The following is a 21,173-nucleotide window of genomic DNA, read 5'->3' on the forward strand; positions in this document are numbered from 1 at the left end:
TAGTCCTGGTTTAGACCTGGTTTAGACCTGGTTTAGTCCTGGTTTAGACCTGGTTTAGACCTGGTTTAGTCCAGGTTTAGTCCTGGTTTAGTCCTGGTTTAGTCCTGGTTTAGTCCTGGTTTAGTCCTGGTTTGGACCTGGTTTAGACCTGGTTTAGTCCTGGTTTAGTCCTGGTTTAGTCCTGGTTTAGTCCTGGTTTAGTCCTGGTTTAGTCCTGGTTTAGACCTGGTTTAGTCCTGGTTTAGACCTGGTTTAGACCCGCCACACCCGACTCCCTGCTTAAACCGAGTTTAGTCTTTTGTATCTGGTTTAGTCCTGGTTTAGTCCTGGTTTAGACCTGGTTAAGGCCTGGTCTAGTCCGGGTCTGGTCGATCCACTAGTTGTAATTCCTGCACCATTTTGTTTAATTTAAAATCTTGTGTGGTGGTTTATAGAGCCAAAAACATGACTGATTATTTTTGAAAACCATCTGGCATTTGCAAAAATGTGCTGGCACATATTCAGTTAGATTGCTTTGTTGTTTTAAATAATAATAATTGTCTTGAATAAAAGTGCAGAAAAAAACACTTCCTGTCATTCCAGGCGGAAAACAGTTATTTACTGCTGCCTGTGGTAAATGACTGTATTTTAACACATTTTAAAATACAACTTTAATACATACATATTTGTATTTTTTATATATTTTCATGAGTTGTATTGATGGATTTGTTTTATTGAGTTATTGTCGTGTTTATGGTGTTGAGGCACATTGAGTTTCCTTGTGTGTGAAATGTGCTCTATAAATAAATCTGCTTTTCCTTTGAGAGACAAAAGGTCCGCCCTGACTCCAACAAAGTCACTTTATCTTTAGAATGACCTGACAGACGTGTGGAGGACGAGGAGCCGCTCTGAGCGACTCAGTGGCTTTAGTAAAGTCCAGATGTTGGTGATGTTTGAGGAACAGTTTGAGTCTAGTGTTGCAGCTCTGTGAGGACACTCCTGATGTTTTATTGGTCTAAACAAAAACTCCTGGATTTGTTGGATCTGTTTCTAACGCCCTGTTTGTTCTGATCTAATGAACTCTTCTGATTCTCAGCAGCTTCAACATGGACCCACCTGGACCTGGCCCCGGGTCCAAACCCAGACCTAAACCCAGACCTAAACCTGCTCCCAGCTCTGTGTCTCTGAAAAGTGACCGCTCTAAAGGAAACCCTCCTGACTTTAAAGAACCTCCTCCTGAAGACCAGAGGTCAGTCCCATAAATAACATATTGACCAAAGTGTGCAGAGCTGTCTCTGTCTTTGGCCGATTTGTCCATTTGAGTCTCTTCAGTCACAGAGTTTAATCTGGGAGGTTTCAGGAAACATAAACCAGTCTCTGGCCTCCTATTGAACGGCCACAATCAGAGAAATCCATCAATTATCATTTTACACGACAACAAAACAACACAATAGAATAAATCGAGGCCTTCACCAAGTCCCTCACGTTACAATATTTATACAGTTTATAAACTTGTCCATAAACTAAACTCTAGTGAGAAAATAATCAGATAGAAAGTTTAAGTGTCGTCATCCTCACTTTTGGTGAAACGTCTTTTTCTTCAGAGCAAATATGAAACATAAAAAGTTGCTTCTTTAATCGATTATGACACAAACATTCCAACAACAACAAACAAACAAACAGATCTAGAACAGACACTGAGCAAAAGGCCTGTTGTTGAATGAAAGATAATAAGTATTTGAGCTGGACTGGACCAACCAGGTTTAAGGTTAAACTCAGTCTGTTTGTTCAAATGAACTCTTCTTCTGATTCTCAGCAGCTTCAACATGGACCCACCTGGACCTGGGTCTAAACCCAGACCTAAACCTGCTCCCAGCTCTGTGTCTCTGAAAAGTGACCACTCCAAAGGCGAACCTCCTTTCTTTAGAGAACCTCCTCCTGAAGACCAGAGGTAAGACCTGGTTTAGTCCTGGTTCAGAGTCAGACCTGGTTTAGTCCTGGTTCAGAGTCAGACCTGGTTTAGTCCTGGTTTAGTCCTGGTTTAGTCCTGGTGTGAGCTGTAGATGGTGAGTCCTCAGCAGGTCTGTGGAGGAGCTTCTTGTGAGTCTAAATGAGTCCAAAGGCGGCTGCAGTGGTCTCTGCTCAGTCTCTAATGTTTCTGTTTGTTGGTTCTCAGGGAGCCAGGCCCAAAGGAGCAGCTGGACGCCATATTCACGGTGAGTAGCCACGACTGCAGCATGTGTGGGGTTCTCTGTGGGGCTCCTCAGGTCCTCTCTTTGACGGAAACTCTTTAAATCTGATTCTATTCCAGCGTCTGGAGGAGGACATCCTGACGTTTGTCAAAGAGCAGCTGCAGAGGCTCCACAGGCTCCTGGTCTCAGAGTACCCAGAGAGTAGCTCAGAGAGTGAGGAGGAGCAGAGCAGCAGAGAGGCTGTGCTGAACATCACCCTGGACTTCCTGAGGAGGATGAAGCAGGAGCAGCTGGCCGAGCGTCTGAGCTCCAGTAAGAACTCTTCCACATCTACATAACTTTAATAAGTTATATTTGAGTTTGTGTCCAGTGAAGAGTTCACTGTTGTCTCTGTCTTTATTCAGGTTCTGTTGGAGTTTGCAGAGATAAACTGAAGAGTCATCTGCAGCAGAGGTTCAACTGTGTGTTTGAGGGCGTGGCTAAAGCAGGAAACTCCGCCCCCCTGCACCAAATCTACACAGAGCTCTACATCACAGAGGGAGGGGCCTCAGAGGTCAACCAGGAACATGAGGTCAGACACATCGAGACGGCGTCCAGGAAACCAGCCGCTACAGAGACCAGCATCACATGTGAAGACCTGTTTAAAGGCCCCGCCCACAGACAGCAGCCAATCAGAGCAGAGGAGACAGAGGAGGGACCAATCAGAGCAGAGCAGACAGAGGAGGGACCAATCAGAGCAGAGCAGACAGAGGAACAAGGAACACAAACAAAAAGAAAAAGGCCAATGACAACAGAGTTCACAAAACCAAAGAAACTAAAGAGAATAGACCAGACAATGGAGCCAATCAGAGCAGAGCTGACATTGGAGGGACCAATCAGGACGGTGCTGACGAAGGGCGTGGCCGGCGTGGGGAAAACAGTGCTGACTCAGAAGGTGAGTCTGGACTGGGCTGAAGGCAGAGCCCACCAGGACGTCCAGCTGCTGTTCCCCTTCACTTTCAGAGAGCTCAATGTGCTCAGAGACACAGAGTACAGCCTGGTGGAGCTGCTGCACCACTTCTTCAGTCAAACCAAAGGTCTCTGCAGCTTTCAGCAGCTCCAGGTGCTCTTCATCTTTGACGGTCTGGACGAGTGCAGACTTCCTCTGGACTTCAGCCGGACCCGGGTCCTGACGGAGCCCACAGAGAGCGCCTCAGTGGAGGAGCTGCTGGTGAACCTCATCAGGGGGAGCCTGCTTCCCTCCGCTCGCCTCTGGATAACCACACGCCCCGCGGCGGCCAATCAGATCCCTGCTGAGTGCGTCTCCATGGTGACAGAGGTGCGAGGGTACAATGACCCACAGAAGGAGCAGTACTTCAGGAAGAGGTTCAGAGACGAGCAGCAGGCCACAGACATCATCTCCCACATCAAGAGCATCCACAGCCTGTACATCATGTGCCACATCCCAGTCTTCTGCTGGATCCTCTCCACAGTCCTGCTCCATCTGATGGAGACCAGAGAGAGAGGAGAGCTGCCCCGCACCCTCACCCAGATGTACATCCACCTCCTGGTGGTCCAGGCCAAAGTCAAGAACATCAAGTATCATGAGGGATCTGGGACAGACCTTCACTGGACTCCAGAGACCTGGGAGATGGTGCGGTCTCTGGGAAAACTGGCCTTTGAGCAGCTGCAGAAAGGAAACCTGATCTTCTACGAGAGTGACCTGAGCGAGTGTGGGCTGGACGCTGCAGCCGCCTCAGTGTACTCCGGAGTCTTCACACAGGTCTTTAGAGAGGAGCCAGGCCTGTACCAGGACAAGGTCTACTGCTTCATCCATCTGACTGTGCAGGAGTTTCTGGCTGCTCTTCACGTCCATCAGACCTTCTTCAGCTCTGGGGAGAACCTGCTGTCCACACCACACTCCTCTGAGAGCCCTGACCCTGAGGAGAACCTGCTGTCCTCACCACACTCCTCTGAGAGCCCTGACCCCAAGGAGAACCTGCTGTCCACACCACACTCCTCTGAGAGCCCTAAACCTGAGGAGAACCTGCTGTCCTCACCACACTCCTCTGAGAGCCCTGACCCCGAGGAGAACCTGCTGTCCTCACCACACTCCTCTGAGAGCACTGAGACCTTCTACCGCTCTGCTGTGGACCGGGCCTTACAGAGTCCAAACGGACACCTGGACCTGTTCCTGCGCTTCCTCCTGGGGCTGTCTCTGCCGACCAATCAGAGCCTGCTGCCAGGTCAGCTGACTCACACAGGAAGTAACTCGACCAATAAGAAGACAGTAAAGTACATCAAACAGAAGCTGAATGAAGAGGGTCTGTCTGCAGAGAGGAGCCTGAACCTGCTCCACTGTCTGAACGAACTGAACGACCGCAGTCTGATGAAGGAGATACAGAGATACATGAGAGAAGGACGTCTCTCCTCGTTACATTTTCCTGCTCAGTGGTCTGCTCTGTCCTTCCTCTTACTGTCCTCAGACTCAGACCAGGAGGAGTTTGACCTCAGGAAATACCATGGCTCAGAGACAGCTCTCCTGAAGCTTCTGCCGGTCGTCAAAGCCTCCACCAAAGCCATGTGAGTCCAGACTGTATTTAAACACTTGTGTCTTGGCTCTCGTCTCTAATCGTCCTCTCTGTCCTCAGTCTGAGCGGCTGTGGCCTGTCTCCTCTCAGCTGTGCTCCTCTGGCCTCAGTCCTCAGCTCCTCCAGTCTGACTCACCTGGATCTCAGTAACAACGACCTCCAGGACTCAGGAGTGGAGCTGCTGTGTTCTGGACTGAAGAGCGCCCCCTGCAGACTGCACACCCTCAGGTGAGACGCTCCCATGATGCACTCTGTCTCTGTGTCCACATTAGAGGCTAATGCTGTGTGTCTTTAGTCTGTCTGGATGTCTGGTCTCAGAGAGGGGCGGGGCTTCTCTGGCCTCAGCTCTGAGCTCCGCCCCCTCCCACCTGAGAGAGTTAGACCTGAGCTACAACAATCCAGGACCCTCCGCCGAGCTCCTGACCGCTCTACGGGCCCCTCAGGGGCCCCTGCTCTCTCTCAGGTGAGCCCCCCCTGGACTCTCTCAGGGTCTTGTCTCTGGTCCATGGTTGGTCCAGGTCTGGTCTGGTCTACAGTAAACTGGACTTGTGTGTTTCAGGCTGGATCCTGCTGGAGAACAGTGGATGGTCCCAGGTCTGAGGAAATGTGAGTCTGTGTTTTATTCATTTCATGGAAATAACTTGAACTTCATCAGGTTTACGTGATCTGTTTTTAGAGGAAAAATCTGCAAAGTGATAGATTTAATTTACAAAATATGCACCAAATCCATGCTCTTCTGAATATATGTGTCAGACTTATTACAGCTTATTACACATGAAAGAACTCTTCAGACACAGGAACAGGAAGTGATGTCATGAGTTGTGTTTGTTTCCTCAGATTCCTGTGAGTTTTCTCTGGATCCAAACACAGCTCAGAGGAACCTCCTTCTGTCTGAGGACAAACGGACTGTGACCAGAGTGAGAGAGGAGCAGCAGTATCCAGATCATGAGGACAGGTTCATGGACCAGCGTCAGGTCCTGAGCTCCACTGGCCTGAGGGGGCGCTGTTACTGGGAGGTGCAGAGGAGGTTTGAGGTTGATATAGCAGTGAGTTACAGAGGAATCAGACGGAGAGGAGACAGAGAGGAGAGTGAGTTTGGAATCAATGATCAGTCCTGGTGTCTGAGGATCGATGGTGGACGTTACTTGGTCTGTCACAACAAGAGAGAAACATTCCTCTTCTCCCCCTCCTCCTCTCGCTCTTACTCAGGTGTAGTGGGCGTGTTCCTGGACTCTGAGGCTGGAGCTCTGTCCTTCTATGAGGTCGACTCTGGTGGAAAAATGTCCCACATTTACACCTTCACCTCCTCCTTCACTGAGCCTCTGTTTCCTGGGTTTAGGCTGAGGTCTGAAGGTTCCTCTGTGTCTGTGTTAGATCTGAGGAGAGCGCCCCCTGGTGGACCTCTGTGACTGAACTCTTTTATGACACACATTTGATTGACAGCTGTAAGGACCAATCACAGCTGGCTCCGCCTGTAATAAAAAAAGGAAACAAAGTGTAAGACAGTGATAACGACGGGTTTGAGATCATGTACCTGCCAGTATCATCTCCCCTCTTTAAGGCCAAAGCAGCTGTGGGTGTGGAATGTGCAGATGTTACGGTGGTGGGACATATAGAGGGACAGACTGACTCATATTATACAAATAAACTCACATTTTCTGATTAGGTTTGGTTTAGTTTGTGAGGAGGTCGAAACCGAGACCTAAACCTGCTCCAGCGTCTCTGAAAAGTGACCGCTCTAAACTCTGACTGTCCTGTCTCTAAAAAGCACTGACTTAACCCAACGAGAAACATTGAGGCGACCGTCTCCATTGGTCTTTTTACGTTGTATCGACTGAATTGAAATTGTCTTCAACTGATGCTTCTTTCAATTTGAGGTAACTTGATTTTCTCAACAGTAAAACCTTTTATTAACTGAATACAAACTCAATAAGTATCTGCATTGATTTACATGTTTGAGTTGCTTCCACTGATATTGTACCACAAGTTTAACCCATTTTAAAATGTTAACTTGAATTTGTTTGTTACTTGTTGTGCACTTGAGCGAAAAGCTGCCTCTGGACGAGCATCAATGATGTTGCGCTGAAAAAGAAAGCAAGTCAGAATCAGATTTTAGAAAAGTATGTTCAAAATATATTCCTGAAAATGTGAGTCTTTAATTTTCCTCATTTTCTCTTCAGCCGCTCCTCCAAACCAGGATCCCAGTTCCAAAAGCTTCAACGAACAAAGATCCAGCTGTGCCATAAATGTCGACTCCAGGCTTTTTTTTTTTTATTATTCATTCAGCTATAAAATACACAACACAAAACAATATCACAGTTAAAAAGGCAAAAATAAATCAATAAAGGTCATGTATTGCAATATGCAAGACTTGAACAATACATCCTAATGAATACAAAGTGATAGACATGAAATATATATACAAATGCGTAAAGATGAAAAAATTAAAATGAATGACCTGTGATGGATTGAAAAGTGCAGGCTTTCACAGCAGACTCTGCAGATCCTACACTGCAACAACTAATTAACTAGATCCGTCTAAACATCTCAATTTGAGCATAATAATCCAATTTGTTGTTGTTTTGACTAGTTAAGAAGTTCTTGGGCATTTGTCCTGGATTATTTCACTTGTTCCGAGATGTTTCTGACTCGTTTCGATACATTTCGTCCTTATTTCAGGTCATTTTCTTTGCCAATGGGGAAAGAAAATTGGTCTTATCTCATTGACAATTTTACTTTCTTATTTCAGGCGAGATTGACCCTAGAACTGGTCTGAAATGTCCTCAAACAAGCAAAGTAAACTTGGTCCGATCAGGAAAAGTGTCTAAATGAGTGAAAACCGCTCAAAACAAGAAACATTTCCTCAATTCAAGTCATTTAAGACAATGCTTGATATTTACTTTTTGTAGTGCAGTTCATTTTGAAAAATGTTATTGCAGAATGTTACAAACAGCATTGGTTTCCTTCCTAAGACAGGCCAAAACAATCTATTTGAGCAAAGAGAGAAAAAAAAAAAAGTTTTTAAAGGTCCTATATCCTGCAAAATCGACTTTTTGGAGCTTTTAGCCATGTTGTTATGCTACTTCCTTATCAAAAACACCCCCAGAGTGGTTTGTGGCTTCATTCACGCAGCTCTCAGTAATCCTCCTGAATCCTGCTCTCTGAGGCTCCGCCCTCTCCTGGTGAACGACTGAGTGTTCAGTTGTGTCGTCACAGCGGAACGGAAGTGCTCGAGTCTGTAATGTAATGTCTTAATTCTATGCTTACGGCCTGATTTTAATTTGTAAAACAGCTTTTTCATTATTTCTGTCGTAAGAGAGATGAAAGAGGAAAAAAAGAAAAAAAAGGATGTGCCCGAGGTGCTTCCAGGTCAGCTGAGGCCAAAACAAACACTTCCCCTGAGCGTCTGAACAGATCAGTCATGTTTGCGCTGCAGCTGAAGATGGAGCTCGTTATAACTGGACACACCTGTTCTTTATTCTTAACTAACGATCATGTCACGGAGAAAAAGAAGCGCGTTTGGCTACGAGGACGAGGAGTTTATTCAACCTTTTTCAGGAAGAGGCCACTCGAAGTTGTTTTCTCCGGGATTCAGCGACTTTCACCAAAATATTGTTTTTCTGTGACTGTCACTGATGGATGTTTGGTGAACCTTCACCAGAATCAAAGTGGATTAACTTTTATAACCAACGCGAGTCCCACAATGTAAACAGCGATGGAGCAGAGGGTGAGTCAATCCAAACGTGTGTTAGCATATTAGCTTGTGTGTTAGCATATTAGCTTGTGTGTTAGCATATTAGCTTGTGTGTTAGCATATTAGCTTGTGTGTTAGCATATTAGCTTGTGTGTTAGCATATTAGCTTGTGTGTTAGCATATTAGCTTGTCCATTTATGAAGCTGTGTTGCAGATGTCAACTCCGTATAACTGCATCGTGAAGCAATTTCACTTATTGTTGTTTATTTATATTACGGTAAAGTATGTGCGGAGAGAGGGGGCGGAGTTAACTGAATCGAAGCGTTGTGTCTTCCGGGTTCGAAAAAATACCTCCAGAAAACACTTATATTTATCACAAAAATGAGTGCTCCATAGTGGTAGAGGTACAATACATCATATACATGCCTATACTTAACTTTGGAATGGCTAAAATAGCATGATATAGGACCTTTAATAAGCAACGAGTCTAATGAACAAGTCTCAAATGAATTCTGCACTTGCACATGTTTTAATGGTAAATCGACTAACTTAATAGACATGCTGCTCATATCAGTTCAAAACTATTTTTCTGTGTTAAATAATGGATACGTACCTTAAAAACTTAGCTTAACAATGTTTTTTCCTCCTTTGTGAAGACGTCAGACAAGGACAGTGCAGCCACTTGCTCTGTTTTGAACTGGCCCAGTGTCCAGTGGGTGGAGCCAGGTCCGACCCAAACAAATGAGTTGTGGGAGTGCTTTTGTGTCAGTGCAACTAGATTTTCACTATAGTTGTTTTGATGAGAAAATGTCCCTCTTAAAAAGGGTGTATTTTAACCTAATCACAACTAAAGCACATAAAACTGAGCTGGAACAAACAATGCACATTTTCTACTTCAATTAACACAATAGTTAAAGTCAATGCAACAGAGCCCATGATGACTTTTTAGAGTGTAGAGAAGCTCCTCCTGAAGACCAGAGGTGAGCCATGTTCTCAGGACACACAGGTTCCCCTCAGACTCTTCCTTTAGTCCTGGTTCAGAGACACAATAGACGAGGTGGTGAAGAAAGTACATTCTTAAACAAATAGGCTCAAGCTTTACAAATAAATGCACCGTCTGGGCTCCATCCATTACTGCTCCATCTGAACCTCTCCTCTGCATCATCTCCACTCACACCAACTTCATGTCCTCTTTCACTACGATCAACCTGCTCCTGATTCTTCAGCATTCACAGATGAAGTGCAGAGTCAGAGTTAGAGCATCTTCTCACTGTGTTGGAGCGCCCTCTGGTGGATAAATATGCAGGATTACTCAAACTCACTGAGAAAACCTGCCCAGACACAGGAGGAAGAAGTCACAGGACACACGGATTTTTTAAAATTTGAATGAAAAGAAAACATCAATAGTCAAAATATTCGTCATTTGAAAACATATTTTATTAGAATCATGTATTTATTTGTCCTTCGTTAAAGCATGAAGCTAAAAGAACTTGTATTTTTCCAGTAAGAGCCCAGAGCTGGAAGAGGCGTCTCTCCTGCCTGATGGTGAATCTTCTTCTGCTGTTGAGCCATGTTTTCCAAATTACATTAAAACAACTCATCAACCGTCGACTGTTCTGTTCAAACGGACTCTTCTTCTGATTCTCAGCACCTACAACATGGACCCACCTGGCCCCGGGCTGAACCCAGATCTAAACCTGCTCCAGCTCTGGGTCTTTGAAAAGTCATCGCTCCAAACACTGGCCTCCTGACTTTAGAGAAGCTCCTCCTGAAGAGCAGAGGTAAGACCTGCTTTACAGACAGACCTGACGACAGACACTCCCTTTAATTTAACATTTATGTATTTAATTACATGAAGCTGGAGAGCAGAGATGTTTGTACCAGATTGTAGCTTTTTAATCTCCATCTGTAGCACTAGCGAGGTGTTTTAAACCACAGAAGCTTCAGTAACAAAGCCAGACAGTCAGTGCGGGTCCAACAGCCCTAAGGCAGAGTTTATTTACCATCAAACACAAATACTAAACATGGCTGTTGAGCTGGAGCTGTAGTGGTGCGGCCTCGAGCTGGGGTGAGAGGGGTTTACTCAAGGCCGTGGGAACCCAGGGTGCTGAGGGCGCCGCAGCCCCCCCTGGTGGATAGTTTGTGAACTGCAGGCAATATTAACCTCTTAGATCCAACCTGAACCGAGCACATTTTCTCCAGCTTTACCCCAATCCAAAAGCTTCTGGAAAAAAGGTGTGAAAATAGCAACAAAACTGAGACGAAAACAAGGATGAAAATGTGAAAAAAGTGAGAAAACATTGACGAAAAAGTGACAAAAAAATTACAAAGATGGGAAAAAAATGGACAAAAAAGTGAGAAAAATGTGACGAAAAATTGAGAAAAAATGGACAAAAAAGTGACAAAAATTTGACAAAAATTTGACAAAAAATGATAAAAAGTGATAAAAATTTGACAAAAAAAATGCAAATAATTTGACGAAAAAAGTGACAAAAAAATTACAAAAAATGAGAAAAATTGACAAAAATTTGGCAAAAAAGTGATAAGAATTTGACAAAAAAATGCGAATAATTTGACGAGAAAGTGACAAAAAATTTACAAAAAATGACAAATGGAATTTTTTTTTTTACAAAAAAGTAAGAAAAATGGACAAAAAAGTGACAAAAAAGTGACGAAAAATGGAAAAAAAATGACAAAAAAAATTACAAAAAATTGACAAAAAAGTGAGAAAAATGAGACGAAAAATTGAGAAAAAATTGACGAAAAAGTGACAAAAAAGTGATAAGAATTTGACAAAAAAAATGCAAATAATTTGACGAAAAAGTGATGATTTGACAAAAAATGTACAAAAAATGACAAATAGAATTTTCTTTTTTACAAAAAAGTAGAAAAATTTGATGAAAAATGGACAAAAAATGGACGAAAAAGTGACAAAAAAATTAAGAAAAAATGGATGAAAAAATTACAAAAAATTGACAAAAATGTGACGAAAAAGTGATAAGAATTTGACAAAAAAATGCGAATAATTTGACGAAAAAGTGACAAAAAATTGGCAAAAAAGTGAGAAAAAATGGACGAAAAAGTGACAAAAAAGTGACAAAAAATTGACAAAAAAGTGAGAAAAGTGACAAAAATGAGACGACTGCCCAACAAAAAAATCTGATATGAGGAAAAAGATCAATTTAGTTTTGTAGGTCTTAGCTTTCAAATGAGGCGTTACACTGGCCTACAGGATTTGGGTAAAGCTGAACTGGAGAAAATGCTCTCGGTTCAGGCGGGAGTAAAGAGGTTAATAAACAGGATTTATGTACAGAAAAAGTATTATGGGGGTACATTTTGTCCCTCAGCGCCCCCTCACTAAAACATCTTCCCACGGCTCTGGGTTTACTATTAGTGACAAACAAACACAAGGTTAAACACAAACAAACACCATTTCCACAACAGAAATCACCCATATATACATGAGCCGCCACCACCAACACTACAAATAAAACCAGCTCCTAAAGTGAACCCCTGTCCCGCCCGGCTGTAGCTCGATTGGGTCCACACCAACTGGGGAGATCTTGTTTAAGTTAAATAACACAGTAAAGTAAAACTAGCTCAAAAATAAACGTCCACCAGCACTGAGCCTATAAAAGCACAGTGCGATTAGTGAATATAACAGAACAATTGACAATTAAAAGCATCCCTTCATTGCAGGCCTGAAAACATCTGCCCCTGGCCATGATGGAATAAGTGCTTCTATTATTACTATTTCTGAACCACTTTCTTATATTTTTGCATTATCTGTGAAAACTGGCATCGCACCTTCTGAATTAAAAACAGCTAAAGTTGTACCTTTGTATAAACATGGTGAAAATGCGTCCTTCTCAAATGATCGTCCTATTTCCATTTTGCCATGTGTTTCATTAAAATCTTGGAAAAGCTTGTTTATGGAAGACTTCATCAACACTTAAGAACAATATATTATATAATTACCAGTCCGGATTTCGCAAACATCATTCATCACACACGGCCCTTATTGAACTAGTGGATAGAATTCATAGGGCTTTGGATGAAAAGGAATTTGCAATTGGTGTATTTTTAGATCTAAAGCTTTCGACGCCGTAAACCACGATATTCTGCTTCAAAAACTGCAGAAATACGGATTCAGGGACAATGTCTATATCTGGCTCTATAATTATTTAACTAACAGAGAACAGTGTGTCTGTATGAGAAATGATGAATCTAAAAGGAATTCCGTGGAGTATGGTGTCCCACAAGGATCAATGTTGGGACCATTATTATTCATTATCTACATTAATGATTTTGCTTCTGTTTCTACGACCACCTTTCCAGTTCTTTTTGCTGATGATGCCGATCTATTTATTTCTAACAGGGATTTAAAGGCTCTGATTAAAAATTTAAATCATGATCTTTATGTTGTTTGCTGGTAATAAAACATGTGATAAAGATCAAATCAAAATGTATATTAATAATGAAGAAATAAACAGTGTCATCGACATGTTTTTAGGAGTTCAGATTGACGATAAACTGTGCTGGAAGGAACAGGTGGAAAAAGTTTGCAAAAAGAAAACTAAGTCTATTGGAATCATAAGTAAAGTTAGAAACCTAGTAAATCGTAAATGTCTGTTAACACTTTACTACAGTCTTATTTATCCCTGTTTAGATGATGGTCATATTGTTTTGGGGAAATACTTTCACCACTTACCTAAACACAATGTTCATTCTACAAAAGAAGTTTGTCCGTAGAGCGACTCTTTCCAAACCTGATGCTCCAAAGCACCTTTGTTTTTTTAAATGAAACTCTTGAACATTTTTGATATAAATACTTTAATGATTTGTACCTTTGTATTTCGATCACTGTATGATGAGGACTGGCCTTCGTATATAAAACATTATTTTATGCATAACCATCAGGTTCATCGTTATTCTACAAGGCCGGCTCTAAAACGGCCCCTTCATCTGCCGTTATATAAAACATCTGGTGATCAACGGTCAGTCAGATATGATGGAGTTAAAGTCTGGAACAGACAGATCCATCTTCTGGATTCATCCACCTCATTATACATGTATAAAAACTAACTAAAACAGACATTAATGGCTGAGTATTTGTGCTGAGTACAGAGCAGAGACTCATAAAGGAAAGGATTGTATGAGTATTGTATATTTGACACATTGTATTTGTATTTGACTCTGTATTTTTGTACTATGTAGTGACTTAGCGTGGGTTTACATTACTCTGATTCTTATTTCATTGTTTACTTGGGAGTGGTGTTGTTATCAGCCTATAGGCTTCTACCTCTCCCATGCACATGCTATTATTATCATTCATTATTTTGTTGTATATTCATACATCTGAATGGATGCTTTTTATGTTCTTTTTTTTCTTCTTTTTAACTAGTTATGCTAAAGTGCTAAATAAATAAATACCTTTAAAATAATACAAAATAATTCACAATGTCAATGTTTTGTTTACAATAAAAAGAACCTTAAAAGCTAAACAGTTGTTCAGCTCAGAAAGCAGCGTGTGCACAGGCCTGCTCAGAAAGAGGAAGTCGGCGTGTGTAGCTCCTCCCTTTATAGACTTATGTGATCACATGACCAGACCTGTCCCTGCCACACATCTGTAGCTCATTACTAAAAATCTAAATACAGGAAGAATCAGAGATCAGACACAATCAGACTTGTCCTCTGCTGGAGAGTTCACTTTATTTATTAACCTCTTAACTCCCGCTTGAACCGAGAGGATCTTTTTCCTCACGTCAGATTTTTTTCCCCATCATTTTTTGTTGGGTATTCAACTCATTTTTGTAACTTTTTTGTCATTTTTTCGTCAATTTCTTGTGACATTTTTGTCACAATTTTTATTTATTTTTTTGTCACATTTTTGTCACATTAGTTTTTCATCACTTTTTCGTCACATTTCCATCATTGTTTTCATCTCAGTTTTGTTGCTATTTTCACAGCTTTTTTCCAGAAGCTTTTGGATTGGGGTAAAGCCAAACTGGAGAAAATGTGCTGGGTTCAGGTGGGAGTTAAAGCAGTACTAAGTAACGTGTTTACCTTAATAAATCCTTTCCGTAGTCCCTGTGGGGGAAATACAAGTGTTTATGGGATGATTGGAGGGTTTTTCATCTCCCCCTGGTGTCTCTGGGCAGAAAACCATGTTTGCAACTTGACTGCCCCCGGTCTGGAGAAAGCAATACACACTAATGTAATCACGAAGAAGAAGCTAACATGCTAACGGGCAAAGCTAACTGCGGGCTAACGTCACTTTAAACAGTATTTACAGCCAAGTTTGAGTGAAAAAAAATATTTCCATTGTATAATTGGATGCACAGTAACCCTCTCTCCCTTCGCCTTTCCTGTCAGCATAGTATTTACTCTCCAAGACAATTAATAAGTTAAAAAATTGTAACTTGCTACTTAGTACTGCTTGAAGGGGTTAAACCTAAGACTTCCTGCACTTAAATGAAGGGAACAGGAGGAGCGGTCACATGACTCCAGGTGTAACAGGTCTGACCGGTGAGAGAGGGAAAGGATTTAGAGACGACGCTGACGCAGTGAGTTTGTTTTTATGATTCCTTAGTGTTTTCTGCTTTATTGTGTCCAAATAAAATGATTGTTTAGTCCAGTGGTTTCCAACCTGGGGGGCGGGCCTGTCTACAGCATGTGCAGGGGGGGCTTCAAGGAAAAAGATTAAGAACCAGTGTTTAAGTCTGTGTTTAGTCAAGATCCAGGTGAAGTTTGGGTTTAGGCCTGGAATAGACCTGCTTTGTCCTGTTTGGTCCCAGATTGTTTCTCATAGTTTAGTCCTTGTTTGGTTCAATGTTCGACCTGGATAAATCCTGGTTTAGGACTGGATTTACACCTGGTTTATCTTCGCTTTAATCATGGATTTGTCCAGACTCAGACCAAGTGTTTCATAATCCGGACTCACAGGGTTTTACTTTACAGGAATTATAAAACAAAGGTAAATGCAGTTGAGTGTAGTGGATGCAGGAGACCAGCAGGGGGAGGCACAGACCACATCATGGACCAGACTTTCTGCAAACCAGTTTGTCTCAAACAGCTGCACAGAGACTCTCAGGGGGAAACACGAGCTTTGGAATCCAGTCATAATCAACTAAGATTAAAGCCATTTTTAAAACTAAATGAAATTAGGTGGTGTCTTTCTGCTGATGAGCCATGTTTTCAAAATTAGGGTTAAAATGACTTAACAGTCGACATCACTGTATATTTTGTTCAAATGAACTATTCTTCTGATTCTCAGCACCAACAACATGGACCCACCTGGACCTGGCCCCGGGTCTAAACCCAGACCTAAACCTGCTCCCAGCTCTGTGTCTCTGAAAAGTGACCGCTCTAAAGGAAACCCCCCCAACTTTAAAGAACCTCCTCCTGAAGACCAGAGGTAAAACAGGCTGATAAAATAGTTACAAAGTACAGCATGTTTGTCATTGGAAGAAGTGTGAGCTGCTCCTCAAACAAACAATAAACAAGTCTAGTCTCACCTCGACCATCCAAGTACTGACCAGGCCCTTCCCTGCTGAGCTTCCAAGGTCTGACGGGATCAGGCAGAGCAAAGGCGGGACGGCCATCTGTATTTAACCAAATATAACTGCTTAAGATTATTATCTCATTTCCATGGATGCCAAGAGTTCAGCAGCAGATTTCAAATAATCATCATAAGCAATAAGGTCATATTTCAATCATGTAACTATTAAGACAATATAATACTTCTCACATGAATCTCACGGTTTGTCTTTTAAAATCTGATAAAAGCTGCACTGCTTCGATGGGTCAAATGCAGAGAATACATTTCCCTATGGAGACAATAAAGCACACATGAATCAGAACCAATTCTCTTCATTTTAGTTCAGTTTGTAAAGAGTTCGAAGCTGTGGCTCAGCTTTAACATACAAATATGAAACTGAAATCCTACCCTGTAAAAAGACTGATCTTCTGATTCTCAGCAGCTACAACATGGATCCACCTGGACCTGGGTCTAAACCAAGACCTAAACCTGCTCCCAGCTCTGTGTCTCTGAAAAGTGACCGCTCTAAAGGCCACCCTCCTGCCTTTAGAGAACCTCCTCCTGAAGACCAGAGGTAAGTCATGTTCTCAGGACATCACTAGGGTCCCCACAGAATCATCCTTTAGTCCTGGTTCAGAGTCAGAGCTGGTTTAGACCTGGTTTAGTCCTGGTTTAGTCCTGGTTTAGTCCTGGTGTGAGCTGTAGATGGTGAGTCCTCAGCAGGTCTGTGGAGGAGCTTCTTGTGAGTCTAAATGAGTCCAAAGGCGGCTGCAGTGGTCTCTGCTCAGTCTCTAATGTTTCTGTTTGTTGGTTCTCAGGGAGCCAGGCCCAAAGGAGCAGCTGGACGCCATATTCACGGTGAGTAGCCACGACTGCAGCATGTGTGGGGTTCTCTGTGGGGCTCCTCAGGTCCTCTCTTTGACTGAAACTCTTTAAATCTGATTCTATTCCAGCGTCTGGAGGAGGACATCCTGACGTTTGTCAAAGAGCAGCTGCAGAGGCTCCACAGGCTCCTGGTCTCAGAGTACCCAGAGAGTAGCTCAGAGAGTGAGGAGGAGCAGAGCAGCAGAGAGGCTGTGCTGAACATCACCCTGGACTTCCTGAGGAGGATGAAGCAGGAGCAGCTGGCCGAGCGTCTGAGCTCCAGTAAGAACTCTTCCACATCTACATAACTTTAATAACTTATATTTGAGTTTGTGTCCAGTGAAGAGTTCACTGTTGTCTCTGTCTTTATTCAGGGAGTTCTGTTGGAGTTTGCAGAGATAAACTGAAGAGTCATCTGCAGCAGAGGTTCAGCTTTGTGTTTGAGGGCGTGGCTAAAGCAGGAAACTCCGCCCCCCTGCACCAGATCTACACAGAGCTCTACATCACAGAGGGAGGGGCCTCAGAGGTCAACCAGGAACATGAGGTCAGACACATCGAGACGGCGTCCAGGAAACCAGCCGCTACAGAGACCAGCATCACATGTGAAGAGCTGTTTAAAAGCCCCGCCCACAGACAGCAGCCAATCAGAGCAGAGGAGACTGAAGTTCAAAGAAAAGAAAGAATTAACCACAAGAAACACATGAAATCAATATTGGAAAGGGTATTTAAATCAGTTAAAAACGTTCCAATACAAATCAAAGTAGACCTGAAAGAGGATCGACCAATCAGAGCAGAGCTGACAGAGGAGAAACCAATCAGGACGGTGCTGACGAAGGGCGTGGCCGGCGTGGGGAAAACAGTGCTGACTCAGAAGTTGAGTCTGGACTGGGCTGAAGGCAGAGCCCACCAGGACGTCCAGCTGCTGTTCCCCTTCACTTTCAGAGAGCTCAATGTGCTCAGAGACACAGAGTACAGCCTGGTGGAGCTGCTGCACCACTTCTTCAGTCAAACCAAAGGTCTCTGCAGCTTTCAGCAGCTCCAGGTGCTCTTCATCTTTGACGGTCTGGACGAGTGCAGACTTCCTCTGGACTTCAGCCGGACCCGGGTCCTGACGGAGCCCACAGAGAGCGCCTCAGTGGAGGAGCTGCTGGTGAACCTCATCAGGGGGAGCCTGCTTCCCTCCGCTCGCCTCTGGATAACCACACGCCCCGCGGCGGCCAATCAGATCCCTGCTGAATGCGTCTCCATGGTGACAGAGGTGCGAGGGTTCAGCGACCCACAGAAGGAGCAGTACTTCAGGAAGAGGTTCAGAGACGAGCAGCAGGCCACAGACATCATCTCCCACATCAAGAGCATCCGCAGCCTGTACATCATGTGCCACATCCCAGTCTTCTGCTGGATCCTCTCCACAGTCCTGCTCCATCTGATGGAGACCAGAGAGAGAGGAGAGCTGCCCCGCACCCTCACCCAGATGTACATCCACCTCCTGGTGGTCCAGGCCAAAGTCAAGAACATCAAGTATCATGAGGGATCTGGGACAGACCTTCACTGGACTCCAGAGACCTGGGAGATGGTGCGGTCTCTGGGAAAACTGGCCTTTGAGCAGCTGCAGAAAGGAAACCTGATCTTCTACGAGAGTGACCTGAGCGAGTGTGGGCTGGACGCTGCAGCCGCCTCAGTGTACTCCGGAGTCTTCACACAGGTCTTTAGAGAGGAGCCAGGCCTGTACCAGGACAAGGTCTACTGCTTCATCCATCTGACTGTGCAGGAGTTTCTGGCTGCTCTTCACGTCCATGAGACCTTCTTCAGCTCTGGGGAGAACATGCTGTCCACACCGCACTCCTCTGAGAGCCCTGACCCCGAGGAGAACCTGCTGTCCTCACCACACTCCTCTGAGAGCCCTGACCCCGAGGAGAACCTGCTGTCCTCACCACACTCCTCTGAGAGCCCTGAGTCCTTCTACCGCTCTGCTGTGGACCGGGCCTTACAGAGTCCAAACGGACACCTGGACCTGTTCCTGCGCTTCCTCCTGGGGCTGTCTCTGCCGACCAATCAGAGCCTGCTGCCAGGTCAGCTGACTCTCACAGGAAGTGACTCGACCAATCAGGAGACAGTAAAATACATCAAACAGAAGCTGAATGAAGAGGGTCTGTCTGCAGAGAGGAGCCTGAACCTGCTCCACTGTCTGAACGAACTGAACGACCGAAGTCTGATGAAGGAGATACAGAGAGAAATGAGAGGAGGACATCTCTCCTGGTTACTTTCTCCTGCTCTGTGGTCTGCTCTGTCCTTCCTCTTACTGTCCTCAGACTCAGACCTGGAGGAGTTCGACCTCAGGAAATACCGGCGCTCAGAGACAGTCCTCCTGAAGCTGCTGCCGGTCGTCAAAGTCTCCACCAAAGCCATGTGAGTCCAGACTGTATTTAAACACTTGTGTCTTGGCTCTCGTCTCTAATCGTCCTCTCTGTCCTCAGTCTGAGCGTCTGTGGCCTGTCTCCTCTCAGCTGTGCTCCTCTGGCCTCAGTCCTCAGCTCCTCCAGTCTGACTCACCTGGATCTCAGTAACAACGACCTCCAGGACTCAGGAGTGGAGCTGCTGTGTTCTGGACTGAAGAGCGCCCCCTGCAGACTGCACACCCTCAGGTGAGACGCTCCCATGATGCACTCTGTCTCTGTGTCCACATTAGAGGCTAATGCTGTGTGTCTTTAGTCTGTCTGGATGTCTGGTCTCAGAGAGGGGCGGGGCTTCTCTGGCCTCAGCTCTGAGCTCCGCCCCCTCCCACCTGAGAGAGTTAGACCTGAGCTACAACCATCCAGGACCCTCCACCGAGCTCCTGACCGCTCTACGGGCCCCTCAGGGGCCCCTGCACTCTCTCAGGTGAGCCCCCCCTGGACTCTCTCAGGGTCTTGTCTCTGGTCCATGGTTGGTCCAGGTCTGGTCTGGTCTACAGTAAACTGGACTTGTGTGTTTCAGGCTGGATCCTGCTGGAGAACAGTGGATGGTCCCAGGTCTGTGGAAATGTGAGTCTGTGTTTTATTCATTTTTTGGAAATAACTTGAACTTCATCAGGTTTACATGATCTGTTTTTAGAGGAAAAATCTGCAAAGTGATAGATTTAATTTACAAATTATGCACCAAATCCATGCTCTTCTGAATATATGTGTCAGACTTATTACAGCTTATTATACATGAAAGAACTCTTCAGACACAGGAACAGGAAGTGATGTCATGAGTTGTGTTTGTTTCCTCAGATTCCTGTGAGTTTTCTCTGGATCCAAACACAGCTCAGAGGAACCTCCTTCTGTCTGAGGACAAACGGACTATGATGAGAGTGAGAGAGAAGCAGCAGTATCCACGTCATAAGGACAGGTTCATGGTCCATCCTCAGGTCCTGAGCTCCACTGGCCTGAGGGGGCGCTGTTACTGGGAGGTGCAGAGGAGCGGGTTGTGGTTTGATATAGCAGTGAGTTACAGAGGAACCAGACGGAGAGGAGACAGAGAGGAGAGTTGGTTTGGAAACAATGATCAGTCCTGGAGTCTGAGGATCTTTGGTGGAGATTACTTTGTCTGTCACAACCAGAGAGAAACACACATCTTCTCCACCTCCTCCTCTCGCTCTGGCTCAGGTGTAGTGGGCGTGTTCCTGGACTCTGAGGCTGGAGCTCTGTCCTTCTATGAGGTCGGCTCTGGTGGAAAACTGCTCCACATTCACACCTTCACCTCCTCCTTCACTGAGCCTCTGTTTCCTGGGTTTAGGCTGTGGGATGAAGGTTCCTCTGTGTCTGTGTTAGATCTGAGGAGAGCGCCCCCTGGTGGACCTCTGTGACTGAACTCTTTTATGACACACATTTGATTGACAGCTGTAAGGACCAATCACAGCTGGCTCCGCCTGTAATCACTGATTCACTGTTGAAATAAAACACGTCTTTATTAAATCATCACTTGTGTGTTTGAGGCTCTGACAGATACAGGTGGAGCCGTCGCCCTGTTACCGTGAGGTCGACGGTTCACATCTCAGTCTCACCCGCACTTACTCTGTCACTGAGCAAGACACTTCACCCAAACTCAAACTTATTCTGCTAAACTTCATCCTATTGTACATTAGACTTTCTGTAAATATTTAGCCTCATCAAACCAAGGACTAAACCACATGTAAACCAGGCCAAAAACAGGTCTACGGCTGAAATAAACAAGACAAAGGCACCAGAGGAGGAGTCGGGACCAAGACCTCAGTGATCCTCAAACACCTCTGGCTCCGACAGCTGAGGGACAGAGGCTGATCAGGCACCTGTCTGTGTCCAGACTTTATGAATAAAAACACTTTTACCATCGCA

At 44.5% G+C, this 21,173-nt stretch overlaps 1 protein-coding gene and 1 pseudogene across 2 annotated transcripts in view; one reads left to right on the forward strand and one right to left on the reverse strand.

The window, feature by feature from the left end:
* Nucleotides 1-21,173, reverse strand: part of LOC306966787 (protein NLRC3-like) — a gene marked incomplete at its 3' end in the record, with an annotated part of 170,653 nt that overhangs the window by 26,876 nt on the left and 122,604 nt on the right. The gene's annotated exons all lie outside the window — the stretch shown is intronic.
* LOC306966662 lies at nucleotides 1,086-20,686 on the forward strand (annotated as a pseudogene). The gene is made up of 19 exons: nucleotides 1,086-1,228; nucleotides 1,796-1,930; nucleotides 2,156-2,195; nucleotides 2,291-2,483; nucleotides 2,576-2,818; nucleotides 2,999-4,106; nucleotides 4,275-4,969; nucleotides 5,037-5,204; nucleotides 5,301-5,347; nucleotides 5,579-6,148; nucleotides 15,662-15,852; nucleotides 16,415-16,549; nucleotides 16,794-16,833; nucleotides 16,929-17,121; nucleotides 17,214-19,245; nucleotides 19,314-19,481; nucleotides 19,549-19,716; nucleotides 19,813-19,859; nucleotides 20,091-20,686. The product of its transcript is annotated as an uncharacterized misc_RNA (transcript).

The sequence above is a fragment of the Gobius niger genome (genome assembly GCF_951799975.1).
Source record: "Gobius niger genome assembly, chromosome: 8".
NCBI lineage: Eukaryota > Metazoa > Chordata > Actinopteri > Gobiiformes > Gobiidae > Gobius > Gobius niger.